Source organism: Electrona antarctica, assembly GCF_951216825.1.
Source record: "Electrona antarctica genome assembly, chromosome: 2".
Taxonomy (NCBI): domain Eukaryota; kingdom Metazoa; phylum Chordata; class Actinopteri; order Myctophiformes; family Myctophidae; genus Electrona; species Electrona antarctica.
Genome location: NC_136807.1, coordinates 45,942,640 through 45,959,195, shown reverse-complemented (window position 1 = coordinate 45,959,195; position 16,556 = coordinate 45,942,640). Strand labels below are relative to the sequence as shown.

Genomic DNA, 16,556 nt, shown 5'->3' with positions numbered 1-16,556 from the left:
TGTGTGTGTGTGTGTGTGTGTGTGTGTGTGTGTGTGTGTGTGTGTGTGTGTGTGTGAGAGTGTGTGTGTGTGTGTGTGTGTGTGTGTGTGTGTGTGTGTGTGCAATCTGTAATGATGTAAAACCTCTGATATTGGAAAGGTTATGGAATTTAGAATTTGACTTTCTCTGTTGACTGATGTTCATAATATTGAATCTGATTTTAGAATTAATTTGAAGACAATTCATAGTAGGCAGCTGCTTTTGGTGTTATATTGTTGTGTGTGTGTGTGTGTGTGTGTGTGTGTGTGTGTGTGTGTGTGTGTGTGTGTGTGTGTGTGTGTGTGTGTGTGTGTGTGTGTGTGTGTGTGTGTGTAACCGATTGATTGGATTTAGCCGAGTGTTGTGGATCTGTGTGTAAATGTGTACCCAGGGTATGAGAGTTTGTTTGTGCCTGTATAAGGATATGATATAGTTTTGAAGGGGGGGGGGAGGTCTGTCTATGGTCATTTTCTGACATGGTGCAGAAGTGTCGTTCTATCAAAGCAATAATGGAAAACAACAAAAACAAAGCCTCAAATGAAACAACTAGCCTCGGCAGTCTTATTTACTGCATGCTATTTAGAGCGAAAAGGTTGCACACACTAGAGGGATGACAACCATCCCTTGAAATAAGGAATCATAAACTAAAAAGACATGTCCCTTAACTCATTTACCGCCAGCATTGCCATCTGGTGTCTGAAAGGTGTACTCCAGCTGCGCCAGCCAGCCATTTAATACGGCGAGACTCTTAGTTTGAAAGCCGTTTCACTCGGAAATCGAGATACCATTATCGCTATGTAACAACGGGTGCCACGATTGTTATTTAATACACAAAAAACATACATCGTTTAGAGAAATGATCCGCAAATCAAGCTTGTTTTCAGACAAAAAGAAGAATCCGAGATATCACGATTCTAAAAACTGGGTTCCCATAGATGGCATAAGCCAGCGGAATATTCATTTCCGCTTTTTTTGTTTTGTTTTTGTTTTCATCGCACCGCGACCGGAGTGTTACGAGTGCGTACAGGACACAGTTGTGAACCGTAATCAATTGATATTATAAAAGGCGTGAAAAGGCGATCTCGGCAAAGTGGGCGTTCGGACCAGAAGGCGTCAAAAGGCGATCTCTGCTGTAAATGAGTTAATGAACCGATAAGGGACACACGTTGTTCCTCACCTTACAAGTTCAAACAGCTCATATACATACTATAACACAGGCTGTTGACCACTGGTTTCAAAATTGTATGCTGAGTTAAAGATCTATAAGGGTACGGTTACCAACTCTCCATTTAGCAAAGGACCACCTGGAACCCCCTCAAGGACCACTGGTTGAAAACTACTGATCTAATACGGTGAGATTCATTTTACCTTTTTTTTCTGGGCATTGCTTATTTTTTTCTCTGACATTTGAATTTTGGATAATTGGCAACCCTAGTTCACACGCACGCGCACACGCACGCGCACACGCACACACACACACACACACACACACACACACACACACACACACACACACACACACACACATTCAGTGAAGTAAATGTTTTTTTTCAAGGCCGTGCTTAATCCCTGTTGCATAACGACAGCCAAATCGTCCTTCATCATGGATTTGATAATCCGGGCAATCATTTTACCTAAATGATTCCGTGCTCTGACTGCTCTTATTCTGCTGTGCATGTTCACCGTGCTCTGACTGCTCTTATTCTGCTGTGCATGTTCACCGTGCTCTGACTGCTCTTATTCTGCTGTGCATGTTCACCGTGCTCTGACTGCTCTTATTCTGCTGTGCATGTTCACCGTGCTCTGACTGCTCTTATTCTGCTGTGCATGTTCACCGTGCTCTGACTGCTCTTATTCTGCTGTGCATGTTCACCATGCTCTGACTGCTCTTATTCTGCTGTGCATGTTCACTTGTTCTTAATGCCTGCAGGCAGGTGCAGAGACACCATATTCATCAGATGTTTCCAAAATGTTAAAGAAAATAGCAAATCTGACCAGCTGTGAGCTTGTATATCTGCTATTTTTGAATAGGCAACTGAGGGTTTTGCTGTGCAAAAGCCAAACAGTATTTTGCATTGACAGCAATATTAACAAACATGTATCTGATTAACACATTAATTAACAGTTAATCATATCTGACATAAATTTGAGTTGAAAGGGTGCTCACAATGTGTATTCCTCATATTTATACTTGTGGGCAGTGTTAATTTTGTTGACTAAGACTAAAAGACTAAAATGTTTATGTTTAGTCGACTAAGACTAAACAATTTCAGATGACCAAAATAGGACTAAAACTAAATGGTGTGTTATTCAAAAGACTAAGATTAGGTTCTTGGTTTACTTGTGATCCTAGATTAGACTATTCCTATTTGATGCTATTCCTCGCTCGCTGTAAAACGCTCTGGATTAAGAGTGTCTGGTACATGCCTACATTGTAAGACTAAATCCGAATTTGCTGTCACACTGCTTGTGGGAACAGTTGGTCCTCGCAAGTATAGCAATGCAGCGTGCACGCACGCACGCACGCACGCACGCACGCACGCACGCACGCACGCACGCACGCACGCACGCACGCACACGCACACGCACACGCATGCACACACGCACCCACACCCACACACACACACACACACACACACACACACACACACACACACACACGTGCGCCCACGTGCTAACTAACCCCCTGTGACTCAGAGACGTCTGCATTGCCCGCGGTCCGTCCACGATGTGATGTCATGAGGCCTGTCCTGTTACGTTAACGTGTTAGCGTGTTCAGCAGCAGCGCAGTGAGCTAGGGGCATGCAGAGAGAACTGGCCCTAACCGGCCCCATGCAGCACTGTGCTGTGGGGCATGCAGAGAGAATTGGCCCTAACCGGCCCCATGCAGCACTGTGCTGTGGGGCATGCAGAGAGAACTGGCCCTAACCGGCCCCATGCAGCACTGTGCTGTGGGGCATGCAGAGAGAATTGGCCCTAACCGGCCCCATGCAGCACTGTGCTGTGGGGCATGCAGAGAGAACTGGCCCTAACCGGCCCCATGCAGCACTGTGCTGTGGGGCATGCAGAGAGAACTGGCCCTAACCGGCCCCATGCAGCACTGTGCTGTGGGGCATGCAGAGAGAACTGGCCCTAACCGGCCCCATGCAGCACTGTGCTGTGGGGCATGCAGAGAGAACTGGCCCTAACCGGCCCCATGCAGCACTGTGCTGTGGGGCATGCAGAGATAACTGGCCCTAACCGGCCCCATGCAGCACTGTGCTGTGGGGCATGCAGAGATAACTGGCCCTAACCGGCCCCATGCAGCACTGTGCTGTGGGGCATGCAGAGAGAACTGGCCCTAACCGGCCCCATGCAGCACTGTGCTGTGGGGCATGCAGAGAGAACTGGCCCTAACCGGCCCCATGCAGCACTGTGCTGTGGGGCATGCAGAGAGAACTGGCCCTAACCGGCCCCATGCAGCACTGTGCTGTGGGGCATGCAGAGAGAACTGGCCCTAACCGGCCCCATGCAGCACTGTGCTGTGGGGCATGCAGAGATAACTGGCCCTAACCGGCCCCATGCAGCACTGTGCTGTGGGGCATGCAGAGAGAACTGGCCCTAACCGGCCCCATGCAGCACTGTGCTGTGGGGCATGCAGAGAGAACTGGCCCTAACCGGCCCCATGCAGCACTGTGCTGTGGGGCATGCAGAGAGAACTGGCCCTAACCGGCCCCATGCAGCACTGTGCTGTGGGGCATGCAGAGAGAACTGGCCCTAACCGGCCCCATGCAGCACTGTGCTGTGGGGCATGCAGAGAGAACTGTGCAGCACTGTGCTGTGCTGAATAGAGTGAGCTATAGGGGCATGCAGAGAGAACTGGCCATAGATTAAGACAGTGTTACGACAACTCCGTTCACTTCATGGGGCCAGTCCAATGGCGGTTCTATATAGACTTCTATTGGCGAAGAGCATATAGCGAACAGTGACAATGTCCTGGACCGGAAGTTGGCACAATGCACTGGACTCAGGCAACATCCCAGTTTTAATCTTAAATCCCTTCATTTTAGATTGATTTTAGTAATAGTACAGCATAAACATTACAGAGACTTTAGTTGTCTCTGTACAATACTTTAAAACAGTTGCCATGTTGCACACATGCCTAAGATTGATGATATTTGTGCCGCCCCCGTTGAAGAGCTTGTCACTCTTCAGGCTGCATGAACAGTGCTCGAGCGCTCAGTTTTTCTGCCCCCTCAATGACGCAACTCTGTCTTACTCTATGGCTCTGATTACAGATATAGCCCTGACTGACTGCTAGCATCATCAGTACTGTACACATCACAGGCTTTTTCTTTATTTTTTGAGTGGTGCAAACCACTCCAACAACTGGCTTTGTACCCGTGTACCCGTGTTCGTACCAAAAAAATGAGCATGGTTACTATGGTCACTCAGTTCACACGGGTGTGATTTCAAAAAAATGAGCATGGTTACTATGGTCACTGACATTACGTCAGACCACAGCTGATCAGTCTATATAAGATCTTGCACCATCAGTTCACACACGGGTGTGATTTTTTACTTATAGAGGAAGTAAGTAAAAGTACCAATAATCCAATATATAGGAATACTCAATACAAGTAAATGTCCGGAATTAAAAAAAAGTACAAAAGTATTGTTATCGAAATGTACTCAAAGTAGAAAAACTAGAAAGTACTCAACGTGCAGAATGTCCCAAAAATGCTGAATCATTTTGAATTAAGAAAACGTTTGAGAACTACACTAATTTAATCAGAAGGCATCTTGTAGATAAAAAGGCATCTTGTAGAATCGGCCTCAGGTCTTCTAATGGGTTAAAATGTAGGAGGAAAAAAGGCATGAAAGAGCATTCATGAAATCGTCGTCGTAAACTGATGATGTCGTGTGTGCGTGCGTGCGTGCGTGCCTGCGTGCGTGCGTGCGTGCGTGCGTGCGTGCGTGCCTGCGTGCGTGCGTGCGTGCGTGCGTGCGTGCGTGCGTGCGTGCGTGCGGCTGTCTCAGCCCTTCCGATCCAGCACACTGTAGCTCCCTCCAGGCCAGACCCACAATGCACTGCTCTCGTGTTCAACGCATTCAGTCACCGTGAAATCATCATCATCATCATCATCATCATCATCATCCTCATCCTCATCCTCATCATCATCATCATCAGGCAGAAATCCAGTGGTGGAAAAAGTGCTCAAATTGTTTACTTAAGTAAAATAAATACTCAAAATGTACTAGAGTAAAAGTACAAAAGTATTGCCATCAAAATATATATAGTAGGCTACCAAAAGTAAAAGTACTAGTTATGTAGAATGTCCCGTCTTAAGTCTTTTCAAAAATAGCAGATCTACAAGCTCACAACGCGTCACATCGCGACGCGTTGTGAGATTGTAGATCTGCTATTTTCATAAATAGCCAAATATTAAATAGGGCTGAAGTGGTTAATGTAATTTATTACATGGCTTGGTTGAATGCTTGATTCTGATTGGTCAATCGCAGAATTCAGAATTTGCGTCTGTGGTTTGATTTGGGGCGAGACCTACCTGTTGTTCTGCCTGTGACCAGAACCAATCAAATCCAGATTACTTTTTTTTTCTTTTTTACCAATCACATTGCTTTCACAGGGTCAGGTGAGGGGGCGTGGCCAGGGGTGTGGCTTTGCTCGTGAAAAATGAAAACCAGGGTAGCGCCCCCTGGTGCCCTGGTGGTGATCCTCTTTGGATGCATCCAAAACCAGGGTAGCCCCCCCACCCCTCAGGGCGTCTTACTGGTCTGTCTGTCTGTCTGTCTGTCTGTCTGTCTGTCTGTCTGTCTGTCTGTCTTTCTGTCTGTCTACATATTTAGACAAACCTGACCTGAGTTAGTCATGGAAACGTAAGGAAGAATCTGCCAATCAACAAAGAGAGATTCTCTACATGTGTTCGTGTCTTAGGAAAACAAAGCTTCTCATCAGGAAGGCTTTACTATGAGGTTCAGGTGGGAGGGAAGACTCACTGGATAATAGGAGTGGTCAGAGAGTCCATCAACAGGAAGTTAGTAATCTATCCGAAGCCTGATGATGGTTACTGGACTATATTGATGAATGGAAATAAGTACATGGCTCTTGCTGACCGTGATGTCGTCCTCCCTGTAAGAGAGGGTAGCACCCTCTTTGATGAGACTCAATGATTATTACGTTTTAAATTTTACACAAAGAAGTCTAAACATAAGAAGCACACATACAGACAACAAATAAAACAAAAACTAAAATGAAATACAAATAAAATAACAATAATTGTAGTGGAGTAAAAGTATAATATTTGTACTGAATACTGAAAAAACTTCAAAATTGTACTCATGTACTCAGTAACTGTACACCAACTGGTATGAGTGCTGCATCAGATCTAGCTGGCCCTCTCCACAATCACCTAAACCCATTTGAGATGATTTGGGATAAAGTTGGACAGCAGAGTGTAGGGAAAGCAGCCAACAAGTGCTCAACACCTACAGTACACCTCCAGGACTCCTTCAAGACTGCTGGATGGAAAACCATTCCAGGGGACTCTATGCCTCATGGAGCTGATTGGGAGAAGGCCAGGAGTGTGCAAAGACTTCATCAAAGAAAAACGGTGTTCTACTTTGAACGCAAAAAATAAAAAATAAATAGAAAACACATTTGTTTTTTTTTGTGTTGACTGCATAGATACATTTGGTAGTTTGTATGTCTTCAGCATTGATTTACAATGTAGACAATGTAGAAAAGAAGAAGAAAAATCACTGACTGAGAAGATGCGTAACGTTGTATGTTTATACTGCACCTGTGATGTAGCCTACAGTGGCCTGATATGACTGACCAATCACAGGCCACTTTGCATTCCATCCAGGGGCGTGCACAGATAGACACCAGGTGGTGCTAGAGCACCATGCCCTTTTACCCTCTGGACATAGCAATGTGACCTTTTGAAAGTTAGTTTTATTTATGTTTTATGTTTATGTTTAGCGTACAGTTGTGGTCCATGGTGACATCGGCCAATTCTGGATTAAAATCAGCTAATATATTATTTATGCCCCAAACTCTATAAATCTAAAAAATAAAAATAAAAACTATTAGGGCAGCCGGTGGTTCCACGCACAGCACAAGGGGCCCCTCAACATGTATGTACACGCCACTTCCGTGCGCTTCCGCACGCATGCACGCGCACGCACGCACGCACGCACATACGCACACACGCACACACACACACACACACACACACACCCTATTCCAGACGACTGGATTCCTGCAGAGCCACACTGTGCAAAAAGATATGCTGAGTACATTTACTCTCAAATACTGTAAGTACAATTATTTGAAAACATACTAGTTACTTTCTACTTTTGGTACTTTAAATACATTTTGATACCAATACTTTGTACATTTACACAAGTGACTTCTACTTGCAGTATTGCTACTTTTACTTAAGTAAATAATATTTTTTCCACCACCACAATATATTGTGCACAAGATCGCTGACAAGACTGTACAACTTGTGGGACGAACTGCATTTGAACTGGATATCAAGCCAATTGCAATTCATCTCGACGTCGTCGGCTCTTTGGTTAAAAAGCAGAGAATCTCTAGAGTGCAGCGCTAAGCAAGATGACAGGTGTGTGTGATCACATTTTCACAGGTTTTGAGTTTGGACACAAATCTGTAGAACTCTCTCTCTCTCTCTCTCTCTCTCAGGGTTTTAAGCAACAAAATACAGAATCCCATGACTGAAATGTTTTGGTAGGCCAAGTCCCAATCTGCAACCACCCCCCCCCCCCCCCCCCCATCCCACACACACACACAGGGCTCCATTTTCGTCACCGCTAAACCCCTTATCCCTAAACGTCTTTGCCTTTTTTTGTACTATTTTGCTAAACATTTTTGAATAGTTAAAATGGCCAGTCTACAAGCTCACAACGTGTCAATGTAGATTGGCTAGTTGAACTATTCAAAAATGTTTTTCAAAATAGTAAAAAAAGGCAAAGAAGTTTAGGTATAAGGGGTTTAGTAGTGACGAAAATGGAGCCCACGGTCTCACTCACTCTCACTCTCTCTCTCTCTCTCCTCTCTCTCTCTCTAGCGGTTTCGGGTTTGGTGAAAACATTTCCACCTAAAAAAGGTGAAAGAGTTATCACCTAGAATGGTAGCATGCAGCCACCTTTAATGAGGAATTGCATTTTATAGTGCTTTTCCAAGTGCTCAAAGCGCTTTACAATGGTTCATTCATTCATACATTGGGAGCTGAAGCGGAAAACAGTCGACCCCGGTGTCCTCAATTCACACATTCACACACCAATGGTGGCAAGCGACTGGGTATAGAATAACATTGGCTCATCTTAGAATCGTCTCATATAAGAATTGTGGTCCAAAAACAAACAAACAGTCTCTGCAACATTGTCAGAGAGGTGGCTCTGTGTCGTTTACGATAGTCAGTCACTCATATGTGATGATCATATGTTTCTGGCGAAGATTTAACTACCGGTAATTTGATGCACATTAGCGTTTTTTCGCCGTGAGTTGATACTTCACATGCATGTGAGTAAATAAATAAATAAATGTGACCGAGGTAGGATATGTAAATTACGTCAGACTTCGGTGCTCTATTGTGTAACGTTGCAGTCGGTCAAAAACCTTGCATCATTTCAACTTTTTATGTTTTTTACTGTTTTATATACAGATGAATGCCCTACTTTGTCATACTGTACATGAAAAAAATCACACCCGTGTGAACTGAGTGGTGCAAGGTCTTATATAGTCTGATCAGCTATGTCAGTGACGTCACACACTAACCAGAGTAACCATGCTCACCTTTGCACGGACACGTACACAGGTACACAAACATAGATACAGACAAAGCTGGTTGTTGGAGTGGTTTGCAGCAATATTTGGTTTGCACCTCAGATTAGGTTGCGTTGATTATGGAGGCAAATTGATGTCCTAGCTGTCAGAATATGATATTGAACTATTTGCATTTCAAGCCACTGGAACAGGTGCTACTGTGTCCATTACACATTTAGCAGCAGAGGAGACAGACAAGAGCACTTCACCGGTCAAGGTCTGATTGCAAATACTTCTAATCTTTATGTGTGTAGATGTGTTTTGATTTAGTATTATGTTGTTCAAGTGTTTTGATTACTATTATAATGTCAAACATAGTGTGGTTGTGGTGTCTTACTTTCCTTTGTCTGTTCATTTGTCTGTCTCTACATAGGCCTTCACTGTATTGTAAAAAAAAAAAGAGCGACAGCGACCTCAGATTAAGGCTTCCAGGAAAATGAACACGTCAAATGAGTCCTCCGTCTACAACGACGCAACCATATTAGCCATCACCAGCACCTCCATCAACATTGCCCTGGGAATCCCCATCAACGTTTGGGTGGTGTGGATGGTGTTAACCGGAGCAGCTGGTACAACACTGGACTCAGAGATCTTCACACTCAATCTGAGCGTCTGTGAGCTCCTCTTCAACTTCATATGCATCCTCTTTTGTATAAAGCCCATAAAGCCCATATACTTATTCATGATGGGTTTCTTCTTCACCGGGCGTCCCCTCTTCCAGAGCTGCATGTGTGTCGAGAGATTCATGGCAGTGGTTCGCCCGGTGCTCTTCCTCAAGTGCAAGCCCCTCAGGTACAGGCTGGCTTGTTCCGCGGTGGCCTGGTTGATAATCATTGCCGTTTCGCTGATATGCATGCTGTTGAAGATAACATATTATGTTATCTTGGGCGAATGCCTTGGTTTCAAGTCGGTGATGCTGCTGTGCAGCCTGTCCATCCTCAGAGCACTGACAAAGGCCGGTCCAGGGGAGGCGGCGGCCAGGGAGAGGGACAACACCTTGAAGAAGAGAGCCTTCACCATCATCTGCTTGATCATGGTGTCATTTGTGGGAACTTATTGTGCTTGGGGCCTTGTTCTTGTCATTGGTGGCAAAGACACAGTCTTTGCCACAGATAATATTAGGCTAGCTATATGTTTTTGCATTACTGTGATCAGTGGGACAGTTCAACCACTGCTGTACATCTGCCAAAAGACTGGGAAATTGCCCTGCTATAAACCTACACAAGCTTCATAGATGAACCCCCAACAATTATCGCTGCTGTTGGGACAAAACCACCTAACTCCAAAATGTTCATTTTTCAGGAAATGAAAAATCCTAATTTTTTTAAAACAAAGCAAAAGTGCCACATCAAAGTTGGTGTTGTGACTTTATATATTGTCAATTACTTCCATGAGATGGGGAGAGGTGGTAGAGTTAGTTGTTTTAGCAGCCATTTTGAGGGTCCAATGGAGTTAAGAGGTTTTGTCCAAAGCGTTTTTTTACTACTTTTCATTGGTTCAATATCTTTTAAACAGCACACAGATGTAAAGGGTGTTCAATAGCACTGATTTATGAAAAGAAAACATCAAAAACCTCAACAATGGAGTTAGGAGTTTTCCTCCCGACAGCTACGATATGTAATTTTATTCATTCATCAAGTACAATGAGGGCTCATGTCTAATATAGAGTAACCCTATGTTTATGTTATGCATGTAATCCTATATCATGTTATGTTATTCTTAATATGTTATACATGTCAGTTATTCAATTTGATCTGATTGTGTTTCTTACCTAGTTCTGTTGTCATTTTCTCTTGTTTTGTAAAGCACTTTGTAAATTTGTTTTGAAATGTGCTATCCAAATTATTTCAGTGGGTAGACACAGACAGACACATGCATAATCCACATACTGTACAGTACATGTTGCAGCGCACTCCCTTTGGAACTCACTCCCAGCTCACATCAGAGCCGCCCTCGCCCTTGCCTCGGTTTAAACCCACCTTGCATTCCCGTCGAATTCCAATCACCCTCTTTTGCCTTTTAATTGTATGCTTTTGTCTGCTTAGTTTTAGCCTCGTTTTCTAAAGTGTTTTTTATTTGTTGTTTTGTAAAAAAAAACTTTGAGTACCCAGAAAAGTGCCATATAAATGATTTATTTATATATTCATTATTATTACTATTATTATTATTATTATTATTTACATGTGTAAGGTGTGTTCTATGTTTTGCCTGCAGCTGTGCAGTCTGTTGTGTTGTGTTGTATTGTATTTTGTAAAGTAACCTTTATAAGTAAAGTGGCTTCGGCGTCTCTCTTGAGAAAGAATAATAAAACTGTATTTGTTTACTCAAACAATGCCATTATTATTATTTTGTCATACTCATAGTTATTATTTTTTAATGTCAAGTGTTGTTGACTAACGTCAGAAAAATGTGGAGCGTTACACACAATTGTATCTCTTTAAACAGAGTTAAAGCTTATACATGACTACAAGGAATGAACTAAAACCAAGTGTATTGTTGTGGAAACCAATCAACCAGCAGGCCTATATATGCCTGCACACAGAGCTGAGCTAAAGCTGAATAAAACAGTACTAACATTAACCTTAGCCAGTCTAGTATACATTTTCTTTTTCCATAATCGGGTCAGAGGCTCAGAGCTAATTCTGGTCACCAGATGAATTTGACTTCTGCATAAACTGTATGATCACTTCAGCTGTGTTTATTTTGCATAATTTTGCATATTATTGTTTTAACGTGGATGCTTATAAAACCAGTCGTTAACATGTCAATAGTTTGGGGTCATTTTAACACCTCCTAGGGCTTTTATGAGCACCCCAGACAGTTTTTAAATTGCTTGATTCAGTATTTAGACATTTGATATAATTGAATTAGACACGCCCCCTTTCCTATACAAACCCATTACCCAGTAACTTCAAATTCCATTTAACTCCAGTTGGATTAAGTGAAAGCACACGTCCTTGTAGTAGAGTTGCTTCTGGTGACTGATATTGGCCTTCTCATCATGTTTGTCAAATTTGTCTTCGGTCTCATAAACAACAGTAACAACACTTATACACAATTATCTACATGGCAAAAAGCAGGACAACAATGACAAAGGTGTCTGGGAGCGGATGGTGTCCTGGTTAAAAAGTGTCCCTGTGTCTGTCCGTAGGACCTATTGACTCCCTTACAACCTATTGACCCCTGCCATTCACATAAGCACTCACCCATTGACCACTGCAGCACGCACGCACGCACGCACGCACGCACGCACGCACGCACGCACGCACGCACGCACGCACGCACGCACGCACGCACGCACGCACGCACGCACGCACGCACACACACACACACACACACACACACACACACACACACACACACACACACACACACACACACACACACAGTAACTGTAACAATAAAAGTATACTGTAGTTGCACCGTTCAGTTAGCACAGGTGAGGGGGAAAGCCCGAAGGGCCTATGGCCCATCATTGTATTTGTATCTTCTTCTTCTTCTTCTTCTTCTTCTTCTTAATGAATTAATTTGCATTTCTTCATTAAGGGACCAAGCCCGAAGGGTCTATGGTCCCTTATAGAATTAGTCTGTTTTCTTCTTCTGCCAAAAATAGCAGTTCTGGCTTAACCGTGCAGTCGGTTTTCGCAAAACTTGTCCATATTATGGTAGAGGGCTGGGCAAACATACCTTTAGATCTCCCACCATTTTGAGTTATATGACAAACAGTTCAAATCTACCTACTCCTGGGATCTTTGATCAAAATTAAGGTTTTATGAGTCAATGAATATTGCCTCTGCATACATGCAGAGTCACATGTTTATGAAACTTTATAGTATGGTAAATAGTGCTGGAACTAGTCTTACTCCAATTGGCCAAATGGGGGCACTATAGCAGTCTGAATTGAGTTTAAAAAGGAAAACTTTGAACAGGCATAACTCTGTCACTTTGACCAGTAAGCTCCACACTCCGATTTTCCTCCATTTTGAGCAGTTTGAAAAACGCTTAAACCTGATTTTCTGCCAGGACTTTTGAGCAATTTGCGTGAAACCTTATACACAATCTATGGACGAATTGGACCATTATCTGAAATCGCATTTGAAGAGAAGTTTGTATGTGAAAATTTGTTAAAAAAATATATAGCTGCAAGCAGCGATAACAGGCACTTTGAACAGGCATAACTCATGCCTCGTCTGTCTGTCTGTCTGTCTGTCTGTCTGTCTGTCTGTCTGTCTGTCTGTCTGTCTGTCTGTCTGTCTGTCTGTCTGTCTGTCTGTCTGTCTGTCTGTCTGTCTGTCTGTCTGTCTGTCATACGAACAGCTGCAATACCGCTGGGTGACCTAAAGTGGCACTGTTGAGCAGCCTAAAAGGGCCTTTTAGTACTGAGCACTATAACTGTAACTGCAGCCCGCCAGCGGTGTTGTTGAGCAGCCTGCACCGCTCAGATCACACGGGTGTGATTTTTCTTATGTGTTATCGCTGCTTGCAGCTATATTTCATGTTTAAATAGGCTACAGAATGAGAGCATATCGACATTGGTTCATATTGATTAACGGCCTTAACAGCAATTAATTATATCAAATATCGTTATTAATATATATATATATATATATATATATATATATAAAATAATGAACAATTTTGGGACATACAAGGCTTCCACCCGACAGCACAGATAAGACTGTGGAGAAGACAGCCAGGCTAAGGATGTACTGTACTGTACTGTCTGGCTTTGGAGAGCGGGCTCTGTCAAAGTCCATCTCTTCGCCTTTAGGGGAGAATCGAGGAAATGGGAGACGTCATGTTATCATAACCCTTCTCAAAGGCAACGCCATAAATACTGTGAAATCTAGATTTCTATCATTCTGAGCTCCCACACGCTCTCTCTCTCCCTCCCCTCCTTCTATCGTTCTTCTTCTTTCGATAGCCTTGTTCTTTCCTTTCCGTTCGCCCCGGGGCGAGGATAGATCATGCTTCATCGTCTTTAAATCCCTGTGCTGATTACGTTAGGTTGCGTTAAGTTACTGCACCTCCGCTCTTCTGACACCTCCGCTCTTCTGACTCAGACTTGAGGTGAGGAGGCACCCACACCACAATGAAAATACTCCTCACAGGCACAATTAATTAATACATTCATACTATTACTATGGTGGAGTATAAGAGTGTGAGGTTTTTCCACATGCACAATATGTACAGTATGTACCGGTATGTATGTACCTAACCTACATACCACGGTACAGTATGTACTTAACCGGTGCATCCAAGTGACAATAAAGTAAGTATGTAAAATAAAGGAAATATAACTAAAAGACGGGCCAGGCAATAAGCCCTTTTAGGCTGCTCAACAGTGCCACTTTAGGCCTGGGCCGTGGCTCAGCGGTCCAGGCACCTTGGATCGACTCCTGATCCCGGCAGCCTTTACTGCATGTCTTCCCCCCCATCTCTCTCCCCATTTTCCTGTCAGCCTACTGTCTGTCCCTCCATAAAAATATAAAACTAGAAAGAGGCAATTCTGGGAAATTGCAAAGTGTGGTTGCCTCACTCGCTGATATAGGCCCCTCCCGGTAATTTTGCTAGCCAATGACAACGTCAAGTCACCCTTGTGATCATGTGTAAGTAATTCAGAGTGTTTTTTCCCCCCTGAAATCATGTTTTTGCAATAAACGGGTAATTGTTTTTGCAATTGTAGCGCCCCCTATGGATGAAAATGGAATTGCTTTTGGCTCTGCGTTGATTAAGCCACCCTTGACATGTGATTTGGATTTGGGATGGATCGTACATTCCGTGCGTGAATTGTGGCATTTTTTGTAAAATAGGCCCCTCCTACTAACTTCGGAAGACGATTACGGACGAACGATACGGAAGATCAAAATTCTGACTGTGCTGTTTTAATCGGATAGGTCCGGAGATCATGTGTACCGATTTTTGTGAGATTTGGACAAAATCTGTAGGTGGAGGATCCAAAAGTGTGTTTTGAACAAAATTCAAAATGGCGGAAAATCTATCCTGACGCAAATGGGCGTGGCCTATATGCGGAGATGCGTCATGACCCAAGGAATCCAGGGAAAAAATAAATTTGTTTTTATGACCTACGGGTCAAGAGTTAGAAGGCAAAACGTAAAGTGGGCTGTTATAGCGCCACCATGAGGCCGACCGATATAATTTTATGTTAATTAATTCTTGTAATTATTATGAATCTCCTCCCCAAGTGTTGTAACTACATCCCTTACGGTCTCAGAGAAACAAATAGTTGAATGTGAGTTTTCCCATTTTCCCATTCAAGTGAATGGGGGAAATTAATTCACTAATTAATTCATATCAATTAAACTATACAACATTTCTCTTATCAATCAACAAGCACACGATTCCCGATGAAGCCGGTCGATTTGACATATGGCTCGAGTATGTTCGGCAAAAACTGTGGGAGGAGTAGCACTGCAAAATAAAGTTTATACAGAATAAAATGAAAAGAAAGAAATAAAAGGTAAGGGGAACAATAGTATGGTTGCCCATAGGCAACCACACTAATAAAGGCGAAAGCCACAAAATAACATAAAAAAAAAAACAGTGCCAATTTAGGTCACCCAGTGGTATTGCAGCTGTTCGTACCCCTATTCTGGCATGTAGATTCTGTGAGCCTATCTGCGATCTAATAGCGTTAGACCACCATCTGAAAATATGTTGTTCCAGGGACCCACCAGAAGCAAAGATTTGAGTTATTTGAGTACGTCGGTGCCGCGCTATGAGCTTGTAGATCTACTATTTTTCAAGTACAACATAATGCTTAAAACACCAAAAGGGGTTCCCGCCCCCAAAATGGGTTAAGTATATTTTAATACCAATACTTTTGTACTTTTACTCGAGTAGTTTATTTTTGAATGCGAGTACTTTTTCCACCACTACATACTCGTGATAAGGGTTAGGGGTAGATATGATGGCAGTATATGCTGTCTGTTTTTTACTTTAAAACCAATCTGGAAACAGATCTCCATCAAAGCTGCATACTATCAACTCTACCCTATGGTGCAGGATGGTGGAAAATAAACAGAAAACGACATCCACAAACCATCCACCTTAGTAAGTTCCACACATAGTGCCTGTGCAAAACCCTGCATATGTTCTGGCACCAAGACCATCTCCAACAATACCCTTCTAAAAACCACGACAGCAAGACGACATGCACTCCATAATCAATAGACATAGCCTACAGTTGGATCGGCCATGTGGGATGGACATTGATGACCGATATATGAGAGAGAGAGAGAGAGAGAGAGAGAGAGAGAGAGAGAGAGAGAGAGAGAGAGAGAGAGAGAGAGAGAGAGAGAGAGAGAGAGAGAGAGAGAGAGAGAGAGAGAGAGAGAGAGAGAGAGAGAGAGAGAGAGAGAGAGAGAGAGAGAGACGGTGGCTCAGCGGTAGAGTGGCTGGATGGTAACCGCAAGGTTGCCAGTTCGAACCCGGGCTCCCCCAGAGTTAGTGTCAAAGTGTCCTTGAGCAAGACACTGAACCCCTAATTGCTCCTGATGTGCTGGTTGGTGCCTTGCATGGTTTTCGCTGCCATCAGTGTATGAATGTCTGACTGACTGGGTGAATGTAATGCACAATCTATGTAAAGCGCCTTGGATAAAGGCGCTATATAAATGCACCATTTACCATTTACAGAGAGACAGAGACAGAGACACTTTGAACATG

The 16,556-nt window shown here is 43.4% G+C and overlaps 1 protein-coding gene across 1 annotated transcript in view; it reads right to left on the bottom strand.

The window, feature by feature from the left end:
- The window catches only part of LOC306934751 (voltage-dependent calcium channel subunit alpha-2/delta-3-like), a gene marked incomplete at its 3' end in the record, with an annotated part of 283,538 nt that overhangs the window by 68,262 nt on the left and 198,720 nt on the right, over positions 1 to 16,556 (bottom strand). The window lies entirely within an intron of this gene.